This window comes from Pan troglodytes, chromosome 13 (genome assembly GCF_028858775.2).
Source record: "Pan troglodytes isolate AG18354 chromosome 13, NHGRI_mPanTro3-v2.0_pri, whole genome shotgun sequence".
Taxonomy (NCBI): Eukaryota; Metazoa; Chordata; class Mammalia; order Primates; family Hominidae; genus Pan; species Pan troglodytes.
This window is the reverse complement of record NC_072411.2, coordinates 91,391,618-91,418,034: the sequence shown is the minus strand read 5'-3', so window position 1 is coordinate 91,418,034 and position 26,417 is coordinate 91,391,618. Positions and strand designations below refer to the sequence as shown.

Below are 26,417 nucleotides of genomic sequence, written 5' to 3'. Positions count from 1 at the left end.
ATCAGAGATTGAAGATCAACTCAATGAAATAAAGCGAGAAGACAAGATTAGAGAAAAAAGAATAAAGAGAAACAAACAAAGCCTCCAAGAAATATGGAACTATGTGAAAAGACCAAATCTACGTTTGATTGGTGTAACTGAAAGTGACGGGGAAAATGGAGACGTTCCCCAACCTAGCAAGACTGGCCAGCATTCAAATTCAGGAAATACAGAGAACACCACAAAGATACTCCTCAAGAAGAGCAACCCCAAGACACATAATTCTCAGATTCACCAAGGTGGAAATGAAGGAAAAAATGTTAAGGGCAGCCAGAAAGAAAGGTCAGGTTACCCAAAAAGGAAACCCCATCAGACTAACAGTGGATCTCTCTGCAGAAACCCTACAAGCCAGAAGAGAGTGGGGACCAATATTCAACATTCTTAAAGAATTTTCAACCCAGGATTTCATATCCAGCCAAACTAAGCTTCATAAGTGAAGGAGAAATAAAATCCCTTACCCACAAGCAAATGCTGAGAGATTTTGTCACCACCAGGCCTGCCTTACAAGAGCTCCTGAGGGAAACACTAAACATGGAAAGGAACAACCGGTACCAGCCACTGCAAAAACATACCAAATTGTAAAGACCATTGACACTATGAAGAAACTGCATCAAGTAACGGGCAAAGTAACCAGCTAGCATCATAATGACAGGATCAGATTCACACATAACAATATTAACCTTAAATGTAAATAGGCTAAATGCCACATTTAAAAGACACAGACTGGCAAATTGGATAGAGTCAAGACCCATTAGTGTGCTATATTCAGGAGACCCATCTCATGTGCAAGACATACACAGGCTCAAAATAAAGGGAAGGAGGAATATTTAACAAGCAAATGGAAAGCAAGAAAAGGCAGGGGTTGCAATCCTAGTCTCTGATAAAACAGACTTTAAACCAACGAAGATCAAAACAGACAAAGAAGGGCATTACATAATGGTAAAGGGATCAATTCAACAAGAAAAGCTAACTATCCCAAGTATATGTGCACCCAATACAGGAGCACCCAGACTGATAAAGCAAGTTCTTAGGGACCTACAAAGAGACTTAGACTCCCACAAAATAATAGTGGGAGACTTTAACACCCCACTGTAAATATTAGACAGATCAACGAGGCAGAAAATTAACAAGGATATTCAGGACTTGAACTCAACTCTGGACCAAGCAGAACTAATAGACATCTACAGAACTCTCCATCCCAAACGAACAGAATATACATTCTTCTCAGCACCACATCACACTTATTCTAAAATTGACCACGTGGTTGGAAGTAAAACACTCCTCAGCAAACGCAAAAGAATGGAAATCATAACAAACAGTCTCTCAGACCACAGTGCAATCAAATTAGAATTTAGGATTAAGAAACTCACTCAAAACTGTGCAACTACATGGAAATTGAACAACCTGCTCCTGAATGACTACTAGGTAAATAATGAAATGAAGGCAGAAATAGAGATGTTCTTTGAAACCAATGAGAACAAAGATACAATGTACCAGAATCTCTGGGACACATTTAAAGCATTGTGTACAGGGAAATTTATAGCACCAAATACCCACAAGAGAAAGCAGGAAAGATCTAAAATCGACACCCTAACATCACAATTAAAAGAAGTAGAGAAGCAAGAACAAACAAATTCAAAAGCTAGCAGAAGACAAGAAATAACTAAGATCAGAGCAGAACTGAAGGAGATAGAGACACAAAAAATCCTTCAAAAAATCAATGAATACAGGAGTTGGTTTTTTGAAAAGATCAACAAAATAGATAGAATGCCAGCAAGACTAATAAAGCAGAAAAGAGAGAAGAATCAAATAGATACAATAAAAAATGATAAAGGGGCTATCACCACCAATTTCACAGAAATACAAACTACCGTCAGAGAATATTATAAACACCTCTATGCAAATAAACTAGAAAATCTAGAAGAAATGGATAAATTCCTGGACACATACACCCTCGAAGTCTAAACCAGGAAGAAGTTGAATCCTAAACAGACCAATAACAAGTTCTGAAATTGAGGCAGTAATTAATAGCCTACCAACAAAAAAAGTCCAGGACCTGATGGAGTCACAGCTGAATTCTACCAGAGGTAAAACGAGGAGCTGGTACCACTCATTCAGAAACTGTTCCAAACAATAGAAAAAGAGGGAATCCACCCTGACTGATTTTATGAGGCCAGCATCATCCTAATAGCAAAACCTGGCAGAGACACAACAGAAAAAGAACATTTCAGGCCAATATCCCTGATGAACATTGATGCGAAAATCCTCAATAAAATACTGGCAAACCAAATCAAGCAGCACATCGAAAAGCTTTTCCACAATGAGGAAGTTGGTGTCATCCCTGGGATGCAAGGCTGGTTCAACATACACAAATCAATAAACTTAATCCATCACCTAAACAGAACCAATGACAAAAACATCTATCTCAATAGATGCAGAAAAGGCCTTTGACAATATTCAACATCGCTTCATTCTAAGAACTGTCAATAAACTAGGTATTGATGGAACGTATCTCAAAATAGAGCTATTTATGACAAACCCACAGCCAATATCATACTAAATGGGCAAAAACTGGAAGCATTCCCTTTGAAAACCGGCATAAGATAAGGTTGCCCTCTCTCACCACTCCTATTCAACATAGTATTGGAAGTTCTGGCTAGGGCAATCAGGCAATAGAAAGAAAAAAACGGTATTCAAATAGGAAAAGAGGAAGTCCAATTGTCTCTGTTTGCAGATGACATGATTGTATATTTAGAAAACCCCATCCCCTCAGCCCAAAATCTCCTTAAGCTGATAAGCACCTTCAGCAGTCTCAGTATACAAAATCAATGTGCAGAAATCACAAGCATTCCTATACACCAATAACAGACAAACAGAAAGCCAAATCATGAGTGAACTCTCATTTACAATTACTACAAAGAGAATAAAATACCTAGGAATCCAACTTACAAGGTATGTGAAGGACCTTTTCAAGGAGAACTACAAACCACTGCTCAAGGAAATAAGAGAGGACACAAACAAATGGAAAAACATTCCGTGCTCATGGATAGGAAGAATCAATATTGTGAAAATGGCCACGTTGCCCAAAGTAATTTATAGATTCTTTGCTATCTCCATAAAGCTACCATTGACTTTCTTCACAGAATTAGAAAAAAATTACTTTAAATTTCATATGGAATCAAAAAAGAGCCCACATAGCTAAGACATTCCTAAGCAAAAAGAACAAAGCTGGAGGCATCACGCTACCTGACTTCGAACTATAATACAAGGCTACAGTAACCAAAACACCTTGGTACTGGTACCAACACAGATATATACACCAATGGAACAGAACAGAGGCCTCAGAAATAGCACCACACATCTACAACCATCTGATCTTTGACAAACATGACAAAAACAAGCAATGGGGAAAGGATTCCCTATTTAATAAATGGCGTTGGGAAAACTGGCTAGCCATATGCCAGAAACTGAAACTGGACCCCTTCCTTACAACTTGTACAAAAATTAACTCAAGATGGATTAAAGACTTAAACGTAAGACCTAAAACTATAAAAACCCCAGAAGAAAACCTAGGCAGTGCCATTCAGAACATAGCCGTGGGCAAAGACTTCATGACTAAAACACCAAAAGCAATGGCAACAGAAGCCAAAATTGACAAATGGGATCTAATTAAACTACAGAGCTTCTGCACAGCAAAAGAAACTATCATCAGAGTGAACAGGCAACCTACAGAATGAGAGAAAATTTTCGCAATCTATCCATCTGACAAAGGGCTAAGAATCTACAAAGAACTTAAACACATTTACAAGAAAAAAGCAACCCCATCAAAAAGTGGGCAAAGGATATGAACAGACTCTTCTCAAAAGAAGACATTTATGCGGCCAACAAACATACGAAAAAAAGCTTACCATCACTGGTCATTAGAGAAATGCAAATCAAAATCACAATGAGATACCATCTCACACCAGTTAGAATGGCGATCATTAAAAAGTCAGGAAACAACAGATGCTGGAGAGGATGTGGAGAAATTGGTACAATTTTACACTGCTGGTGGGAGTGTAAATTAGTTCAACTATTTTGGAAGACAGTGTGGCAATTCCTCAAGGATCTAGAACTAGAAATACCATTTGACGCAGCAATCTCATTACTGGGTGTATACCCAAAGGATTATAAATCATTCTACTATAAAGACACATGCACACGTATGTTCATTGCGGCACTGTTGACAATAGCAAAGACTTGGAACCAACCCAAATGCCCATCAGTTTTAGACTGGGTAAGGAAAATTTGGCACATATACACCATGGAATACTATGGAACCCTGAAAAAAGGATGAGTTCATGTCCTTTGCAGGGAAATGGATGATGCTGGAAACCATCATTCTCAGCAAACTAACACAAGAACAGAAAACCAAACACTGCATGTTTTCACTCATAAGTGGGAGTTGAACAATGAGATCACAGGGGGCGGGGAGCATCACACACTAGGCCTGTCTGAGGGTGGGAGCTGGGGGAGGGATGGCATTAGGAGAGATACCTAATGTAGATGACAGGTTGATGGGTGCAGCAAACCACCATGGCACATGTATACCTATGTAACAAACCTGCATATTCTGCACATGTACTCCAGAACTTAAAGTATAATAACTAGAATAAAAAGGAGACAGATCCATCCATGGTTTTGGAATCTAGGTTTCTGCTTCCTTTTTTCTTCCTTCCGTCCTGCCCCCTTTTCATTAATTTACTGTGTGTTTTCCTCAAAATCTCACTTTTTGTTTATTTTTATTTTACTTTATTTCTCCCAAATTTATTTATTTTTGAATAAACAATACTTGCACATAGCAGCAAATTAAAATTCAAAATGACACAAAATTTACAATATATATGTAAGTATTGACTGTTTATTTATATACACATACACACCCACACATATCAACCTAGTTCTTCATCTTGTTTTTTACCTAACAATTATTATGGAGATTTTTGATGTTATTATATATTTAGAGAACTGTCTAATCATTTTAAGGTCTCAATATTATTCCTTATGTGGGCATAGAACAAAATATCATACTGGTTTCCTACTAATAAAGACTTAGGTTGTTTCCAAATTCCAGGTCTTGAGAAAGTAGTAATGAATATCTTTGCAAAAACTTCATTGTGAATACGTGTACAATCTTTGGATGATGTTCTAGAAATGCAATGGTTGCTTTGAAAGGGTATGTGAGTTGATGATTTGTATAGATGTTAAGGCCTTAATTTGAAATAGCATCTGTTTTAGGTAATACAGCAACAGAGGATGTGTAGTTAACTCCAGAATTTAGTGAAGTTTATCTACATGTTAGCCATATGGGAATCTCCAGAGAGTGAAGGAGACTCCTATCGGTAAAAACCCTATTGAGAAAATGTCATAGGCAGTGAGAAGCAAGAAATCCCATCCTGTGGCAGTGCAGAAGAGCCAGGACTCTTATTCTGATATTAGCCAGGGTTTTAATTTTGTGAGTTTTTCTGAGACATCACAGAAAGTCCTTTGTTTAAAATATTTCAAAGTCAGAAAAAAAATTCAACTTGTAGTTCAGAAGGTAGAGAAATTAGAAACATCTGGTAAATTTGGTTGCAGACATGGCTTGTGTTGACATGGAGATGTAATAACCGGGAGGTTGACTAGTCCAGTCTAATTCTGGTGAATAATATTTTCTCAGCAGTCTCCTGGCCACAAAGTATCAAAAGGCATTGGGAACATGCTGTAAAGTGCCTTGATGCCCAGAACAATTACACTCTGGAAACATTCTCTTGGCCCGGCTGAAAGTGACCCATGACCACAGCTCAGTTCATTCCACAAACAGAATTAGTCACAAAGCCATGTGGAATAACACTCTGCAGGACTTTCTTGTGTTGACTTTCTTAGTGCATGATATCATGACGGGCCTTCACACCTTGGAATGATATTGGCTTGGAATAGTAGGGATGAAAAATAGTGCAACACTTTGCTTTATGTAATTATATACATTTTATTTTTCATGTGGTTATTGACTGTATTCTTTTTAGAGCTTTCTTATATATGAGTGGGGCCTGTCTAAAAGTCTATGACTTAAAGTTTTAAATTTTTGAGTATTTTAGTATTATGTAAACAACATGTCAATTAATAGTGTCTTAAGAAACAGATTGACCTTCATTTTGTTCCTGTACTTCTGTATCTTTCTGATCCTTTCCTGATCACATGAGAGAAAATTAATTACTTCCCTTTCATGTAATACATATGTACGTCAAATATAATCCAGTTGATTTACTTGTCACTTTGTATTTTAATTTATTTATATGCCTGTTTCTAATTAGATGTCTACTCCTCAAAGTTAGGACTGTTTTATTTTATAAATATATTCTTGGTGACTGCTGGAGTACTGAGTACATGATAAGTGAAGAATAAATGTTTATAATATGAATAAATTGGTCTGTTAATTACAGGAACACAAGGTGCTTTGATATGAGATCCAATCTAACCACTAACACTCATTTTTTCCTGCCATGGGTTCATTCTTGCATCTGGTTTTCTTAAAGCTTTTTTACTAATGCATATTGCTGAGTAATTTTCCAAAGGCAATTGTAAATTTCTAAGTGTTTACTTTGAAAGCATCAGTATGTAATTTTGTAACTGGTCAATATAGACCAATTTTGTGATGCTACTTTTAAAAACTTATGAGGATTCTATTATCTGATGAGAAGAGTTAGTTTGTTCTAATAAAAAGTTAACGTGTTTGTTTTCTACTTTACCTGGACCTAAACAACATAAGCTAAACCTAAACCTAAACATAAACATGAACAACATAACCTAAAACATTTACGAGATATTGTATCAAATTAAAGAAGCTTCAAAAAATATTTTTCAACAGGAATCCATTGTCTGAATTACTTATAAACCATCACCATCAAATAGTGTTTATTGAACATCCATGTGTGTCTGCTACACCCCAGATTGCTATACCAATTAGGTGAGCTATGCTTTCCAGATTGAGGCAATACACAGTATCCTGTTTTTATGGTTCTTTTCAACTTGGGTTTGGTATCCCTCTAATTTTATTTGTGTAGAATTCTATTTGCTTTAAAGTTAAACATGACTTTTAGTTATTGTTCCTTCCTTTGTCACTTTTAATTTTCAGCATACATTCAGTTTGTTTGTTGGAAAAAACCATTTTCTTAGCCATGTTTGCCCTGAGACTCCTCCCCTGCCCTTTATGTTTATGTAGGCCAGCCAAATTTCATGTCTGAACCTTTATCCTTTCTTTAGGTAGGTATACAGATGTATTAAGGAATCATCTGACAACATTATGTTATAATATAGCTTTTGTGTTTTGAGAGGGCTAGGGGATGTGATCCAAAATATGAGAAGTTTTTATATATAATGGAGAATGTTGGGAGATTATGTTAGTAATTGGGTCCAGCTATGTTATACAGCTTTGAAAAAATTATTTAATTTTTCTGAGGCTTGGTTTTCTTGTCTTTAAAATGTGAAGATTAGAAATAATGTTCTTAGAGCATCTTGCACAGCTAAAATACAGTAGGCACTAAAAATGATGGCTGGTAACAGAATCTACAGCTAAAGAAAAAGTAATAAATTGTCTTGTTTGTGAATTGATATCTGTGTGATGTGCATGCAGCTGCTCACATTTATGTTGTCCACAGCAGACCCTGCTAATTAGTCAGCACTCTTTTCCATGGAGTCTGGATGCAGCTTATGAGTTACAGCAATTAACTCATAGGCAACTATTGCCAGTTAACCCAAGAAGGGAAATGAGTTGCATCCCATTTTTTCATCCCTCTATAGCCTCATCCTTTCATTTTACAGAAGAGAAAACTAAGGCTCAGAGAAGTTATGTAATTTCCTCAAGATGACACATTGAGGCATGGTCAGAACCTTGTACTAGAAGTCATAACTCTTACATCAGTTCTCCATCAGCTGAAACATCTGTCTGTTTTGTTCATCTTATTTCATGACTAGAATGTGTACTATCCAGAACTCTTAATTCAGTTCTCCATCAGCTGAAACATCTGTCTCTTTTATTCATCTTCTTTCATAACTGGGGTAGAGATTCATATAATTTGCCATTTTTTTTCTAGAGCAAATAAATTAACTCATGATTTTCCTGAGGTAATATTTGTGGGTTCATATAAATGAGCCACACTGACCACTTTACACTGGTGATAATATGTTTTTTTAAATATGAAAAATATATTTTTGATTCAAACCTTATGTTCTCTTGCCTTTCAGAGAGGAAAAAGGAAGAAGCAGAAGGTCAGCAGATGTTGAAAGAGGTATAATCAAGGTAAACACTTAGCTAGGAAGTGGTTTCCTAAGCAAGGGTTGCTCTAAAAATTTCCCACATACCCTCCTTTGATTGTTGGACTTTAATTTTTTTTTCTGGTCTAAATATTATGCTGTAAATTTTGGGTTGGAATCCACTGAAGCTGGCAACAGTTAAATTAATCCTTCTTTTCACTGAAAACATGCTTATGCTTGCTAACAACTGCAAGATTAATTGGGACTTACTTAGCCAAAGGAAAAACAGGATGTGAAAAGACAATGTGAAGTTTCTGTCTCGTCACTTACTCCCTCTGTCCCTACTGTTTTTGTTTGTTTTAGTTACATTTTCAAACATTCTCTCATTTTCCCATGTTCTGTGTTCGCCTTAGAAAATCTTCTAATAGCACAGATGACAAACAGGAGTTCCAGAAATGCTGACTCATCACAGCAGAAGCCCAGTGGTTTGGCAGGAATCTTAACTTGAAAATGTCAAGACTGGCCCTTTTAAAAATAAGTCCATGGCAGCAGATGTCACTATTGGTCTATCTTAACTCTGGGGCACTTGTTGACAAAGCAAATGCCATGAGCCTAGAAGCCCAGTAATCATAGATTTTAGACATTTCATGATGACTTGTGGCACCAATATAATGGTCAATTTCTTATACCTGAAACCTAATTTAATTATATAGAACTTTTAATATTATGATTATTGTATTTTAACATTAGTGTCATTTTTCCTTTTTTAACATAAATCTTTTCCATGAAGTCCATATTTTTTTCTTACCTCCCTCTTTCTGCTTTCTGTTCCTAATCATGGGACAACTTTCTCTTTTCTGCTTATATGTGCTTATTTGTTCATGTAAGCGTCCCCATAATTCTCATGTTTTGCAAGATACTTTCTTCAGTGTTAATTTTTGTGCTATTAACTACAATGCAATTAACCTTTACTTTTCTTAAAAAGCAAAGTTGTGCAAGTAATTTGCCTGTTGTCTCTCAGCAACGTGTCCTCCTTTTTTGACACTAGTTTGTAATGCTAGGGCTGTGACTTTGCAGATTTCATACCTCTGATTCCCTTGGCAGCTTTTTGAAAGTATTGGAGTGAGACTTGAAGTTATTGAGGAATGGGGATTGGAAGAGGAGACAAGACTTCCTTCCTGTTTTAAAATTTGTTTTATTCTTGCTGGCTTCAACTCTAAAATGGCAGTTCTCCTAAGCATTAGTTGGTGGCCTCCATTGTGGAAGTGGCTCCAGCCTCCAGTTCCTGTTGGCACTTCCAGAAATGCCTGAACATTTCCCTCAGAGAGCCAGCAGCAGCCAACCCAAGCCTCTTCCTTAGAGCACCAGGTCTGGTGGCCCCTCCTCCTGTTATCCCCATCTTTTCCCATTTATTTCCCTAACCTCAGGCATTGTAGCTTCTTCCTGAGTTACCTTTATGTGACTTTACTTATTCAACCTTCTGACACCTGTGAAACCAGTTTCTTCCATTAAATCCTGTTTGTTGGAAACAATTTGGTTTCTGTTTTCTAAACTTGTCTAATATATCTGTACATAGTCATATATATTTTAAATTATATGTAATGTTAAAAATAGTAAAAGCAAATAACAAATTAATTCCATTGTGTTTCTGATTTATATTTTAAAAATGCTTTTTTGATTTGGGCTTTTAGCATGTCATATATATGTGACGATTTTGATGGCTTGATATGGAGTATATCTTGTGAAATGTATACATAGCTCCAAATGTAACCAAAGCAAAAATTGGTATGAACATTGATAGTAATTTTTCCTTGCAAAAAGATCTTATCCTGGAGTTCCAGTTAGGTTTTACAATTACTGAAATGACTTGCTGTCTATTTTCTATCCTTGTTTAGCTCATACTCCATTAAACAGAAAGCAAACTAAGAGCTGGAGAGATGAAGAGACTTGCTCAACATCATACATGTGAGTGGTTGGAAACCTGAGGTGGACCCCAATCCAATTTTCTTTACTTTGCCTCAAGCTGCCTATAGTTGCTCATGATTTTAGATGTATCCATTGCAAGCATTTGCTAGCATTTGGCAAGAAATGAGCATAAATGAAATAACTAATCCAGGATTTTTTAAACTAATCATCATTATATTATTGTACTATGCTGATGAACTTAAGTTGGAAAGGAGTGTTGGAGAACTTGTTACCTTTCTATTAAAGTCAATTACTTCTTTATAATTAATATTTATTCATACATTCACACTCAGTCAACTAACACTTACTAATATGCAGTAATGTAATGTAATATAATGACTTAGGTCAATGTATTAATGTCATTTTGACTGTCTTAGATCTGTCACTCTTCTCTCCTTCCATTCATGGGAGTGCTTGCATAAATTGGGCTACATTAACTATCTTATTTTCTCAAGTCTTCCCTATTTAACCTCTACAATCTGGTTCTTGCCCCTTCTCTATTTGAACAACCAGTGGGTTCACCAGTAACCTCCATATTGCCAAATCCAATAAATATTTTTATGATTTTGACTTGACCCACTTCTATGGCAATTAATACTGTTTGATCAGTCCTTCCTTCCTGAAAATTCTCCCTTTTTTCCTGAGATACTTCTCTAATAAGTTATCCTCCTTTTCCTCCTACTGCTATTTCTCATATCCCTTAGGTAGAATCTTAAATATCAGTGGTCTTCAGAGCTCTGCTCCTGGTCTTGTGACCTTCTTGCTATATTTTCTCCCCCACATGATCCTATTTTAGCCCACCTTTAGGCCTTCTGCTACTATTTATGTTCTGAAGACTCCTAAATCCATATCTTCAGCCTAGACCACTTCCATGAACTCCAGATCTTTATGTCCAGCTGCCTGCTGGAAAGCTGCTGCATCCACATAGATCTTGCTTGACTTATACCAAGGTGAAACTGGCCCAATTGTTCCATAGAACTGATGTTGGAAATTAACCCTCTCAGTCTTAAAACTTGAGGAGCTACATTTGTCTTATCTTATACATCTAAAATTGTAAGACCAATAATCAGGCCTCTCAAACAATATAGGGGAACTGAATCATAGCCTCTCACCTGTCGTGATTGACTAACTGACCTCCTGCTACCTGTTGACCAACTCCTCTTTCTTACCCCTCCCTAATTCCTTTTGCAGCACATGCATAAAGCCTTTTTCCAGGCAATACTCCTCTTAGAAAATTGGCTTTTTGTGTGATGAGTAGCGGGACCTAGTCTGAACCGCTGGTGTTTCCGTAACACATTTTGGTTCCTTGACCAGGCATACATTGCTTGTGGCTTGGCTGCTACAGGCCAAAAGGGTTTCAGAAGCCCTCCTAAGCAGCTACCTGCCTATTTTTGGCCGGAGGTGAGTCTTGGTCTCTCTTTCTTTGGTCCCACTGCTGCCAGCCCCAACTACATTCCTGATTGCCTAGGAAGAGTAGCCTTTGATATTTGACATCTGCGTCTGGATAGGTTAGTGTCTTTTGTGGGTACCAGACAGGGGGATGTGCTCTTCTCAATTTGGGGAATTCCAAAAGAATTTCCATTTGCAGGATGAACAAGCCCAACCGATGGAGAGAGGAAGCATCCTGACTGTTTCAGTTTAGATATTCTTGGGACTTGTTTGTTGCTGCAGCAGGTGGATTGTGCTTTGGTGATTGTTTGTTTATGTGTGTGTGTCAGTATACTTCCCAATATTCTTTGGTGTCTGGAGCGGTTTGGCATCTCCATAAGCCTCATTGCTATTGAACAGGAAAGTGGGATGGGGTTCTGTGTATCCAGGCTTTTATGCTGCTATTCTAAGCAGGTTCAGGTCTGTAAGTACATGAGGTTCTTCTGTGATGCTGTTTGACCCGAGAGTTTTTTGGAGTCTGGGAAGGTTTGGCCTTTAAAACTCAAACTGCCATGGAAACTGTTTCGTCCAACATTCTGGTTCATATCCTTCATTGGATTACCTCTTGGGGCAAAGTTTAGCCATGTAAACATGTTCATAAAACAGTGAGTTTTTATTGCTATCTTATGGCTGGAGTTCTGAGATAAAAGCTATTGGATCTTTGTTTATGTGTGTGTATACACATTTCAATGTGTTTATGTGTACGTACATTTATTATGTTATATGTTGTGTCTACTAAATTGGCTTATAAATAGTGGTCGTAAATTAAGTAAATAAGTCCAAGCAATTTTCAAGTTCACATGATTTAAGTAATTCTTTAATAAACAAGCTGGCTTTAAAATTATTAAGATAGAAATAGAAATGTCTTTGGAGTTGTCAGCATACATTTTTGTCTAGGTTTTATATTTGTCTCTGCTAGATATTTTGAGGTGTCAGGGTTTGGCACAGAAGGTTATAAAACTATAAACCCAGCCAAAACACAAGTAACCTTTGTGTGACTTTTTGGACAAATTTAATGTTGTTAGTTTAATAAAGACAGTTGAACCTTCTGAGTTATTAGCAAAAATACCCATGAATTTAAGGTTCTTACTTAGATGAACACCTGATATTCTCAGGTTATGAAATGGTTAATGAGGAGCTAACCACTAGCTTTGTCTAATGTCTCAGTTTTCAGAAGTAATCCAGATAAACTTTTAAAAAAATGAAAGAATTGAGTACATGTAAATAGGATAAATGCTTGTAGGTGAACTTTTTGTGTAATTTAAAATCTTAATTATTTTGATGATGAGTCATCCAAATTATTTTGGATGTCTGGTCATTTTCATTTAAAAAAGGTTTTGATATAGACAAAAGTATTTTTAAAAACTGTAGAATGTTCTCAAATATAAAATACTAATATCTTATAGTTCAGGATTTCTTACTTCCTAGTGATTTTCACTAAAATTTAAGGTTACTAAGAATAAGAACTGTAGTTAACATATAATTCTGTATATAAAATGTGCCAGAGAATTTCTGTCCTTATGAAAAAAGAATAATTTTGTCTAATTCAGAATTTATCTAAAGGTTGATTCAAATTATGGACTATGGTAAATTTTTGTCCTAAAATAAAATGACTGTTTTTTTTAACACGAGAAAATTTAAGACCAAGCAGAAAATTCAAGCATGTCATACATTGTCTGTGTAAGTCATATGTAGTTTTTCTCCTGTTTCTGTGTATGTCTGTCTTCAGGCACATACAGAGAAAATAGAAAGATGAAAAAGTAAAAACCTGATAGGAAATTGGAGAAATTAGGCTAATTAACATTGCTCATAGTTAAAGCTTCTTAGTCTTGATAAAGGTAAGATAAGAAATATAAAGAAATACACTGGCATTTTGGCAAATCTTTTTTTAAATATAGTTAAGCATGAAGCTAGATTTAGCAGGGAGTCAAATTTCACATAAATGCTTCTGTTGGTTGATTTCACACTGTGTTTACTATTCTGCATTGGTGGTACTAGCACTAAAGTCCTTACTTGCCAAGTGCCTAAAGTAAATTTCTCAAATACACAAAATGTATAGTGGTATTGGTGGACGTAAAGACATTAATTTGTGTATCAAAAACAACATATTTATTGTGTGTGTGTGTGTGTGTGTGTGTGTGTGTTTTAGCTCTCTGTAACACTGTAGCCTCTAAGGTAAACTGAATAGAAAAAAATTTGGGGTTGGTTTTTTATTTGTTTTTGCTTTCATTTTTCATTTATTTGCTATTTGTACTTTTTTGGGTTTATATATATGTATATATACATATATATCATATGCATATATAAATAAATAGAAGCATAAATATATAAGCATATCTATACATATATATGTAAAACCCAAAGGAGAACAGATAGCAAATAAATATATAACAAATAGCAAATAAATAAATATATAAATTATATATATAAAATTATTGGTATTTTTAGTTTCTAACAGAAGACTTGCATTTGATTCTATATATATAGTAGTCATTTTGTTTCCTGTGCATTTCTAACAGTTCATCATTTGTTCTATTTATCTAAAATTCCTAAGCTACCTTTGTAAAGTCTCCAAAAAAAAAAAAGCACACTAGCCATTTAAAACTGAATTGGTTTTGCTTACCTATAATGATCTAGAGAGCTTTAAGAGTTTAAGTTTTCTGGCCAAAATTAAAAGACTTGACTTATTTTTATAAATTCTAAACAGAAATAGTACATTATTTTGTTATTTAAGAAAGTAGCTGAGAATAAAATTGTTTAAATGGTGCTTATTTCAGGTAGTTCAGTTCAATCAATAATTTGAGTTAGTTTCAGATCTTTTTCTTTAGATAATACGGAAAGACTGTGATATGGATACAAAGTTTTAATGTTTAGGAAAGATTGGCCTTGTTCTTAAGGAAATTATATTAACAAATTTCACTCAAATTATTTTAGTTGTGTTTAGTAGCATTATTAAAATCAAGTGATATTCACTTTGATTAAGTAGTAATTAAAAATATGAGACTTTCTAGTGATTTTTAATCTCAAGGTTTTTATCACTGTTAGTGTGTGTAGTTGAAAACAAAAACAAAATATGTATAAGTGATGTCCTGGTTTGATGATTCTAGTGGTGAATGTCACCTAATCACTTGTTAGTGCTGCACTAGAAACCAGCCCTGGAAGTGATGATACTCTTAAATAGCTGAAAACAAATTATTGTGTGCTTGTTCTTAGTTTGTCCCTGTTTTGTTATATAGTATTTAAGTGGAAGGAGATTATTTATCTTCATACTGAATTTCCAAAACTGATATTTGCTTTTACCATTTTTTTAATGATGGAAAAAATGATAACTGTTGCACATTGATAAGTTTGTCACAGGACTTGTCACATTTTTGATGCTTTTGGTCACAATTGCATCCCTAGAATGCTAGCAATTAGACATATGGAAGTAGTAACCTAACCACTTTAATACAGTGGTTTGAAGTGCAGCAGGCGGCAACTACTAGACACCAAATGACAGTGTTTTAATTTGTGACATGTTAGAGTCATGTTAGTGACTCTACATGTTAGTCACTCTACATGACATCTAGAGTCATGTTAGAATTATGGGACTTTCTGCAGTATTAGTAAACTGAACCACAAATTTCTAGATGTTCTTATATATGTCCGTAAACATTTCATTAAGCTTTGGCTTCTGTTCTTATCATAAATGCATATACTATACTTGATCATTTATATTGAAGATAGAAACTTATTTTACACCAAAGTAGTCTATCTGCATATCATAGGTAGAGTGCTCGTATATTGTAACTTTATTTTTATATTGTTTTGGAAGTCTTTTTGATTTAACTTTGGTTAAATGAATAATTATTATTTTACAATGACCTGTAATTCTGTTTTGATCAAATGTTTTGAGCCTTTAAACATCTTTGGAAAACATCCTATTAATTAATCCTTGTGCTGCTAAGTTACCAGGTTTTGACTCCTGGGTCTGCAAATGACACTGACACCTGCTAAATCTTGAACACTGACATCAGTCAAAACCTCAACTTCGGGCCGGGCGCGGTGGCTCACGCCTGTAATCCCAGCACTTTGGGAGGCCGAGGCGGGCGGATCACGAGGTCAGGAGATCGAGACCATCCTGGCTAACACGGTGAAACCCCGTCTCTACTAAAAATACAAAAAATTAGCCGGGCGTGGTAGCGGGCGCCTGTAGTCCCAGCTACTCGGGAGGCTGAGGCAGGAGAATGGCGTGAACCCGGGAGGCGGAGCTTGCAGTGAGCCGAGATCGCGCCACTGCACTCCAGCCTGGGCGACAGAGCGAGACTCCGTCTCAAAAAAAAAAAAAAAAAAAAAAAAAAAAAAAAAAAAAACCTCAACTTCAGAAACCCAGGAGGGGTGACAATCAAAATGAGCTGCTTTTGTGAGACACAGGGCCAGAAATGAAAACTATTCAATCCCCTTAGGCCCAGGGACTATTGTGGAAAAGGTGGATGTGTGAGATTTTGAGTACTAAAATTAGTTATATATTTTATTTTGTGATGGGTTTATGTGCCCTTATGTAGACCTTAAAAAGAGCTCACCATTCTAGGCCAAGGTTGAAGACACAACGTGGTTTGGGAGCCTAGGGAGCTGAGCCTCCCAGGCCAGAGTGTGGCCTCTTAATGGCAAAGGAGATTCCTTTGAGTTGTAAACAATACTGTAACCTTACTTTTTGTCTTTTAGTTTTTAAGTCTTAAGTTGCTTAAATAGTTTTAAAGATTATGAGTATCTGCCCACCTCCAATCCCATCTGTCCTAGGACATTTAATTTGCTATAAGTCTTGACTCTAATTCCCTTGGCCATAGAGGTCCCACTGAGGAACAGGGTGAACCCGGGGCATGTAGCACACTACTCCAGCAATGGTATGGGACAAAAAGTCCTAAGCCCCCCACTGACTGAATGGAGCCACTTGTGGCCAAGGGGGACCCAGTTGTCAAGAGACCAGTCTTACCTGGGAAAAGGTCTTGCCCCTTACCCTGCTGATGGTCTACAGAGCCCCAGAAGTGGGTTAACTCTTAGCCTTATCCCATGACACCCCTTCTCAGCATGAAGCAGTCAGAAAGACTGATGACCAGATTCCCCATGATTGGGGAATTCATAAATAGAAAGAAGGGGCTAAAACTGGCCCAGTTGTCCCATAGAACTGATGTTTATGGTTTCTTTTGAATAAACATGGACATTGATCCTCTCAGTCTTAAAACCTGAGAAACTTATATTTGTCTTATCTGAGTTCCTTTCTCAGAAAAATCAACCATCAGGCCTCCCAAATAGTTCCAAGGAACTGAAAGTTAGGAAATTACTGCATCTGGACAATGAGATGTCAGACCCCACACCTGTCATGATTGCCTAACTGACCACTTGCTTCCTGCTGACCAACTCTTTTTCCTTACCCCTCTCTAATTCCTATTTTCCCACACATAGTTACATTTCTTTCCTGCTGTAAAACCCCCTAATTTTAGTTGGTTGAGGAGATGAATTTGAGACTGATCTTCCATCTCCTCAGCTGCAGCATCTGAATAAAGCCTTCTTCCTTGGCTCAGTGATTGGCTTTCTGTGTGGTGAGCAGCAGGACCTAGCCTGAATCCCTGGTATTTTGATAAGAGATGCTGCTATGCACAAATGTAAATCCAGAGTTGGATGATCTGAGCATCAAGTGAAGCTGGAAATCTCTATTTGTAGGCTCAGTTTTCCAATTTTTAAACAGTCAGCAAATTGAAACAAATCTTTTTTTTTTTTTTTTGAGACAGAGTCTTACTCTGTTGTATAGGCTGGAGTGCAGTGGTGCAATCTCAGCTCACTGTAACCTCCGCTTCCAGAGTTCAAGCAATTGTCATGCCTCAGCCTCCTGAGTAGCTGGGATTAAAGGCACATGCCTCCACACCCGGCTAATTTTTTGTATTTTTGTAGAGACGAGATTTCGCCATGTTGGCCAGGCTGCTCTCAAATTCCTGGCTTCAGGTGGTCCACCCACCTTGGCCTCCCAAATTGCTGAGATTATAGGTGTGAGCCACTGTGCCCACCTGAAAAAATCTAAAATGCTGTGTAAGTCACACTAAACATGTGTCTAGGCTAGATCTATTTTGCCACATCTATGCAGAGTCTGATTCACAACAGAATCAAGGGAGGTATGGGTGTGAACCTGGGAGAGCAAATTTTTTTTAAAGATAGCAAGTTTGAGGGAATAGCCAAGAGTCAACGAGAAATGGAAGATTGGGCTTGGTAGTAGAGCAGCAGCAGCAATGAGTCACTTAAGGAGTCAGGAGAGATCAGTCTTCCTTCTATTAACATGCAAATTAAATGAAAGAATGGCTTTTACTGGGATAATGTTAACATATTTTATTTTATAATATAAAATATATTTATAATATAAAATAATAATTTTTATTTTAAAATATAAAAACATATTTTATAATATTATACCTTCTCTCATATCCATATCTTTATAGTTATTATCAGAAAAAGCCACACATGACCTTATGTAAATGATGGCAACTGTTAAGAACCAGGTATTTTATTATTTGGGGACTTGGGGAGAAAAGAACCTGAAGAATGGGGGAGCTGGCTAGGAACGGAGAAGAGGCCTTGGGGGAATGAAGACTACTAACCTGTAGGTGGAGTGGAGTGGAGCTGGTTGAGGGTGGGGAGAAATGTAGCTCATGAGTGGTATTTAATACTTAGAAGCAAACAAGAGAGCTGGGGTTAGACAAAAGTGGAGATTAGCCAGGAATCAAGTCCTGGTGGGATGGGAGGTGACTTGGCAGTGTTGGTCAAAGTAGAAGCCAAGGTGGGATATTGAACTGGGTGGCAAAGGTGAGAGCCAGAGCTATGGAATACAGAGCCAGGGATCTGGAGGCAGTTTGGAAGGATATGCAAGGGGGACTATGCCAAGAATAGGTACCCCCTGGTTTGGGAATTTTCGAATGAGAAAGTTGCTACGTTTGTAATATATATTATGTAACATAGTAATTTTTCTTAGGCTGTACTTTTAGTCAATGTTGAATTAAGAGTTAAACAAATTTAAAATCTGCAATTTTGTTTAAAAAAATTAAAACAACCAAACATATCATCTTTCCAACAAATGTTTTTTAAACAGATCTTTCAGCCAAGTTGCCTAAGAACAACAGTTGACTAGAACTGCACGTCTTCCTTCAAACACTGTCTACTGCAGAATGCAAACAGGAACCTCTGGGAATATCTGTGAGTCATAAAATGTTGCAGGGAACTTTCCAAAACCATTTTTTTTTTTTGCTAGGATGGAGAGTTCTAATCTCATATTGGCAGGATCTGTTGGCTGCAAGGTACACTGTTTACTTTGATTTCTTCTCAGCTGTTCTGCATGATCTTGGATCATCAAGTTTTTGATATATTAGAGCAGAAGGGTTGCATAATATTACAAGATTGTAACCCCTTCTGTTCTTCTATTCTCTTAAAATAGATAAAAATCATGATTCTAATCTATGCTTCCTCCATGAGTATATTTAATTCACTTGTCTTTGAAGGAAGTGGTTTGGATTAATCCCACAATTCTAAAAGTTTATAGTACTGGTAATTGAAAACTTTTTTTTATTTAATTGAAAAATGATGTCAAAAAACACTTCATAATGCTGCTAGAAAGGAGTATTTCTGAATGTGTATGCGTGTGTGCACTGGGGTCATTTAATCTAGTTTAAATATGAGTGCTTGTATTGAGCAAAATATGTACACAAAGGCATATCTTACAAACATGGTATTATTGTAAAGAATGAATAAAAAAGTAGGCCAGAAAAAAATAGTTCCTAAGACTTTGGCCATAAACTCAACCTGAATCTAAACTCTTTGATATTTAATGGAGTCTGGATAACTTCTGAATTGATTTACTCTTTAGGTTTTTACGTTTTTTTATGTTTATTTAATGTTTAAAAGAGTAGTGTACTTAGAATGTGAAAGGTCTTAAGTTTACAATTCCAAAGATTTTGACTATTGTGCAAACCTGTACAGTCACCACTCAAACCAATACATAACAGTTCCATCACCCAGAATGCTCCCTGTGTTCCTTCCTAGTTGCTTTACCATTACTCTCCTCCAAACACCAGAGACAACATGGATTAGTTTTGCATGTCTTGGACTTCATATACATTGATTCATACAGTATCTGTTCTTTTGGGTTTGGCTTCTTGAGTCAAAATATATGTAAGATTCATCCATATTTTTGCATGGATCAGTTTTTCATTTTTTAAATTGTAATTGAGCAATTTCCTGTTATATGAATGTATCACCATTTTCCTTTCTCTTGATGATGAACATTTCTGTTATTTCCAGTTTGGGCTATTGTAAATAAGAGCACTAAGATACTCTTGTAAAAGCCATTTTATGGACGTAATGTTTTTATATTCCTTGGATAAATTCCTGGCAGTGGGATTGCTGCATCACAGAACCTTATGTTAAATTGCCAGTGTTTCACAGTGGTTGTACCATTTGACAATCTCAACAGCAATGTATGAAGGTTCCATTTGTTCCACATCCTTGCCATTATTTGGTATTATTTATCTTTTTTATTTCAACTACTCTAGTGAGATTAAAATTTTATCACATTGTGGCTTTATTTGCATTTCTCTGCTTAAGAATTATGTTGAGGAACTTTTTATGTGTTTATTGGCCTTTCCATGTCTTCCTTTATGGGGTGTCTCTTCAATTCTTCTACCCCTTTTTAATTTTTTGTCTTTGTATTGTTTATTTTTAGGAATTCTTTCTATATTGTAAAAGATCTTTTTCAGATAAATGTTCTTAACATATTCTCCCAGTCTGTGTCTTGTCTATTCATTTTCTTAATGATTTCTTTTTTAGAAAAATTGAAATGTAATTCACATCCCATCAAATTCACTCTTTAAAGTGAACAATTCAGTGTTTTTTAGTATATTCACAAAGTTGTGCAACCATCACCACTATGTAATTCTAAACATTTTCATCACATCTCAGATATACCCCATATCTATTAACACTCACTCCTCATTCTCCTTTTCCCCCAGACCCTGGCAGCTGGTAATTTACTTAAAAAAATCATGCAGAATTTCCTATTCTGGACAGCTCATATAAATGGAATAATACAATCTGTGGCCTTTTGTAGGTGGCTTATTTCATTTAGCATGATTTATGGCTGCATAATATTTCACTGTATGGATATACTACATTTAAAATTCATTCATCAATTGATAGGCATTTGGGTTGTTTCCATTTTTGTCTACTACAACCAATACTGTTATAAATATCAATGTTCAGGTTTGGGGTAACCTTAAGTTTTCCATTCTCTCAAGTATATTTCTAAGAATGGAATTGTTGGGCTATATGACAGCTCTGTTTTTCACTTTTTTTGAGGAACTGCTTAAATGTTTTCCAACTGCACCATTTTGCATTCCCACCAGCAATTGTGTGAGGTTTCCAATTTCTCAATATCTTTGCCAATATTTGTTGTTGTCTGCTTTAAAAAAAATCTGTTGATTGTGGTTTGTGATTTGCATTTCCCTGATGACAAATGATTTTTTGATTATTATGATGATAGTGTTAACTTTTTTTCTTTAATGGCTTCTGTTTTATGTTTTGTTCAACAACTGTTTGACTACCCTCAAGGTCATGAAGATGTTCTCTTACTTTTTTCTTCTAGAAGCTTTATGATTCTAGCTTTTACAATTAGATCAATGATCAGTAATGAGTTAATTTTTTTTACATATAATGTGAAGTAACTGCCAAGGATTTTTTAAAATATGGATAGACAGTTCTCATATGACTTTTAGAGTACGTTATAATTTCCCCTATTAAATTATCTTGATGCCTTTTCAAAAAACCAGTTGACCATCTGTATGTTGTCTATTTCTGAAATCTCTATTCTGCTCTATTGGTAGGTATATATATTGTTATGTCAACATCACATGATAGTTGTAGCTTTATAGTAAGCCTTGAAATCAGGTAATGCAAGCCCTTAAACATTTTTTTTGTTCTCTTTTAACATTGCTTTGGCTTTTCTAATACTTTGTCGTTCAATACAAATTTTAGAAACTGCTTGTATTTTGTCCAAGACACCTGCTTACATTTAACTGAGACTGCATTAAACCTATCTATCAATTTGGGGAGAAAGGAGATCTTACAAATTTTAGTCTTCCAATTTTATGAAATAGTATATCTTCACATTTACTTAGATCTTTAATTACTTTGAGCAATGATTTTTATTTTTTTAATAAAGATCTTGAAATTTGGTTAGATTTAGTCTTTAGCATGTAATTTTTAAAATGCCATTGTAAATGGTAGTATATTTAAACCACAATTTCTAATTGTTGGTAATATTTTAAAAGGGTTAATTTTTGGATACTGTTTGTGTACTCTGAGACCTTGCTAATTCACTTTTTATTTTTGGTTTATTTCTGGAAACTCCCTAGAGTTTTATTCATATACCATAATGTTATCAGCAGATAATGATGGTTTCACTTTCTTTCCAATATTTTGGCTATTTTTCTTTTTCTTGATTTTTTGTACTGGCTAGGACATAGCATCATGAAGTAATGAGGGAAGACACCCTACCTTGTTCCCAGTTTTAGGGTGACAGCCTTCAGCGTTTTACTATTATATAGGATGTGAGTTCTTAAAAATAAATGCCTTTTATTATATTTAAACAATTCCTATCTATTCCTAATTTGCTAAGAATTTTGAATTATGACTGGGTGTTTAATATTGTTAAATATAGTTTAAAAAATCTATTGAGATTACTGTATTATATCTTAATTTTTATGCTGAGATACATTGTATCAGTATATCAATTAAATATATTGAGATGACTGCATTATATCTTTTTTTTTTTTTTTTTTGCAGTCTTCCTTTCATTACCAGTAGTATGCTGTATCAGTTTCTAGGAAAGCCATAACAAAGTCCTACAGACTGAGTGGCTTAAACAATGGGAATTTATATTCTTATAATTCTGGAGTCTAGAAGTCTGACATCAGTGTGTCAGCATGATTAGTTTCTTTCGAGGCTTCTCTTCTTGACTGATAGATTGGTGAGTTCTCTCTCTTATTACATGTATTCCCTCTGTGTATATCTGTGATTTTATCTTTTTATAAGAACATCAGTCATATTAGGTTAGGGCCCAACTTAATGGCATCATACTAAATAAATTACCTCTTTAAAGACCCAAAGTCCAAATAAAGTTACATTTTGAGGTACTGGGGGTTAGGACTTCAATATAGAATTTTTGGGGTAGACAATTCAACTCATAGCATATAGCTATTCAGATTTTGTTTCTTTTCTTGTGCGAGTTTTAAGTTGTATTTTTCAAGGAATTTGCTCATACTATTTCAGATGTCAAATTCATTGGAATAAAATTGTTTATAATACTTTTAATATCTACAAGCTTTGAGGTGATGTCCCTCTTTCATCTGTTATATTAGTAATTTATACTTACTCTATTTCTCCTCTTGATCAGTCCTGCTAGAAGTTTAGCAATTTCATTAATCTTTTAAAAAGGATGGTCTTTTGACTTTGTTGATTTATCTATTGTTAGTGCGTTTTCTGTTTCATTGATTTCTATTTCTATCTTTAAATTTTCACCTTTCCTACTTTCTTTGGTTCTAATTTATTCTTCCTTTTTCAAATTCCGAAAGAGTAAGATTGGATAATTCAATTTAAACTCTTCTTTTTTTCCCCAATATTCTCATTTAATTACTATAAATTTTGCTGTGAGATATGCTTTATGTAAAACACTGATGTGTTGTATTTTCATTATTATTCCACTTAAAATAATTCCAGTTTTCTCCATGATTTCTCTTTTGATCCATGAGTTTTTGAGAAGTGTTGCTTAATTTCCAAATATTTGAGGATTTTTACATTAATTGTAGATTTAATAATGTTGTCTCCAAAACACAACTGTTCCAATCTCTGCCTGTTACCCCATCCCAAAGTCACTTCCACATTTTTGGGTATCTTTTCAGCAGCGCCCCACTCTACTGGTACGAATTTACTGTATTAGTTTGTTTTCACATTTCTTATAAAGACTTACCAAGAGTGGGTAATTTATGCAGGAAAAAGGGTTTAATGGACTTACAGTTTCATGTGGCTGGGGAGGCCTTATCATCATGGCAGAAGGCAAGGAGGAGCAAGTCACATCTTACATGGATGGCAGCAGGCAAAGAGAGAGCTTGTGTAGGGAAACTCCTCTTTATAAAAACCATCAGATCTCATGAGACTTACTCACTATTATGAGAACAGCATGAGAAAGACCTGCTCCCATAATTCAGTTACCTCCCACCAGGTCCCTCCCACAACACATGGGAATTCAAGATGAGATTTGGTTGGAGACACAGCCAAACTGTATGGTTTCAATTCTTTGAAATATACAGGGACTTGATTTATGGCCCAGTATATGTTCTATCACGGTGAATGTTCCATATATTCCTGAAAATAATGTGTATTCTGGAGAGGTTGGTTATAGTGCTCTATTAATGCCAAGTAGGTCAAGTTGGTTGATAACACTCACATTATCTATACCCTTAATAATCTGTTTTTAACTGCTTCTATTACGAATCAATGTCAAGAGAATGTTATAGTCCTCAACTAATTTGTGATTTTATCTATTTCTTCTGTTAGGTCTCAATCTTTTAATCATGTACTTTGGTGGCTTTATTATTGTAACATACACTATTATATTGCTGCATCTTCTTGATAAATCTACATTTTGTCATTTTTTCTGTTTACCTCTAGTCACAAAGTCTACAATGTCTAGTCACAATGTCTCGGTATATATTTATATAATCTCACCAACTTCCTTATTGTCACCATTTTTTTTTTTTTTTGAGACAGAGTCTTGCTCTGTCACCCAGGCTGGAGTGCAGTGGCACAATCTCCGCTCACTGCAACCTCCTCCTCCCGGGTTCATGCCATTCTCCTGCCTCAGCCTCCCGAGTAGCTGGGACTACAGGTGCCCGTCACCACGCCCAGCTAATTTTTTGTATTTTTAGTAGAGATGGGGTTTCACCATGTTAGCCAGGATTTTTCACCATTTTTAAAATTAGTATATATATGTATTAGTTTGTTTTTATGCTGCTGATAAAGACATATACAGGAAAAAGAGCTTAATGGACTTATAGTTCCACATGGCTGGGGAGGCCTCACGATCATGGCAGAAAGCAAGGAGGAACAAGTCATGTATTACATGGATGGCAGTAGGCAAAGAAAGAGCTTGTGCAGGGAAACTCCCATTTTTAAAACCATCAGATCTCATGAGACTTATTCACTATCATGAGAACAGCAAGGGAAATATCTGCCCCCATTATTCAATTATCTCCCTCCAGGTCCCTCCCTCAACACATGTGAATGCAAGATGAGATTTGGGATTACAGGCACACACCACCATGCCTGGCTAATTTTTTATATTTTATTAGAGATGGGATTTCACCATGTTGACCAGGATGGTCTCGATCTCCTGACCTCGTGATCCATCTGCCTCTGCCTCCCAAAGTGCTGGGATTACAGGTGTGAGCCACTGCACCTGGCCTGGTTAATTTTTTTGTTTCAACTTCACTGATTCTTTTCCTTCCCACATTCAATCTGCTATTAGGTCATCAAATGACTTCTTCATATCTAATTTTGTAAATGTTGTATTTTTTAGTTCTATAATTTCCATTTGATTCTTTTTCTATTTTTAATATTTTTGTTCAAATTTTCTATATTATCATGTAAATTAACTACACATTTTTCTCAATCTCATAAAATATTTATTATGTTGTTTTAAAACTCTTGTCTGTTAATTCTGACATCTGTCTCCTCTGAGAGTTGGCTTGTATTAACTACTTTCCTTTTGATTCTGGATCACATATATACTCATGGTTTTATGCATGTCTCATAATTTTTGATTGTGTAACAGAAATTGTGTCAAAGAAGAGTTTAAATTGAAGGTAATATTTTCTTCAAGAAAATGGCACACTACTTCTAACAAGTTGTAAGGATGAGGGGCTATGTCAATGTAGTCTGTAATTGCAATGAGCCTGTGCTCTGTTGCAGCTTTTGTACTTAATTTAATCACTAGCTTCACATGTTTTTGAGGGCAAGATCAGGAATTTCCCTAAATTATGGCTTGGGACCTGAGCATTGGTAAGACTGTGGACATCACTATGTTTTTCACTCATGTTGTCAGATTTCTCAACGGACAGAGATTTCTGTCTGCTTCCCAGGCCTGCTGTCTATATTTTGAGATACTGAAGAATTTTCTTTGCTCTCCGCTCTGCCCCTAACTTTCCACATCTCAGAAGATAGATATATATTATTTCAGCTTTCTGGGTTTTGCAGCTTTGCTTTTGGTAAAAGCCCTGTGAACCTCCGGGCTTTCAGTTATCCTGCCCTGTCTCCATCCTTTGGTAGGCTGCTGCCATTGCTCTACCTACCTTATGTGAGTTGGGGCGACCTCTATCAATTTTCATTCCCCGTGTTTAGCCTTTGGTGTTCTTCTGCCTTGCAATCAGTGACGGCCCAGCGTGGCTCAGAGGATTTTTTACTCTGCTCTCTTCCTACATTTTGAAGTGTACTTGGTCAAAGCTCAGTGCATTTCAGGAGGATTTCTTTCAGACCTCCTGCCCTGCCCCTGCCGTTTGCTACACTATTGACATGATTTAGCGAAGGTCAAATGGGGAATTGGTGTGTAGCTGACTTGTTCTTTTATAAGGCACACCAGAATTCTA

The 26,417-nt window shown here is 35.9% G+C and overlaps 1 protein-coding gene across 3 annotated transcripts in view; it reads left to right on the top strand.

The window, feature by feature from the left end:
- The window catches only part of COL5A2 (collagen type V alpha 2 chain), a 408,452-nt gene that overhangs the window by 84,487 nt on the left and 297,548 nt on the right, over window positions 1–26,417 (top strand). For all 3 annotated transcript variants that reach the window (XM_063790630.1, XM_063790632.1, XM_063790631.1), the window contains 2 exons: window positions 8,302–8,356; window positions 10,206–10,275. The gene's annotated coding sequence lies outside the window, so the exon portion shown is untranslated. The remainder of the gene's footprint in view (window positions 1–8,301; window positions 8,357–10,205; window positions 10,276–26,417) is intronic.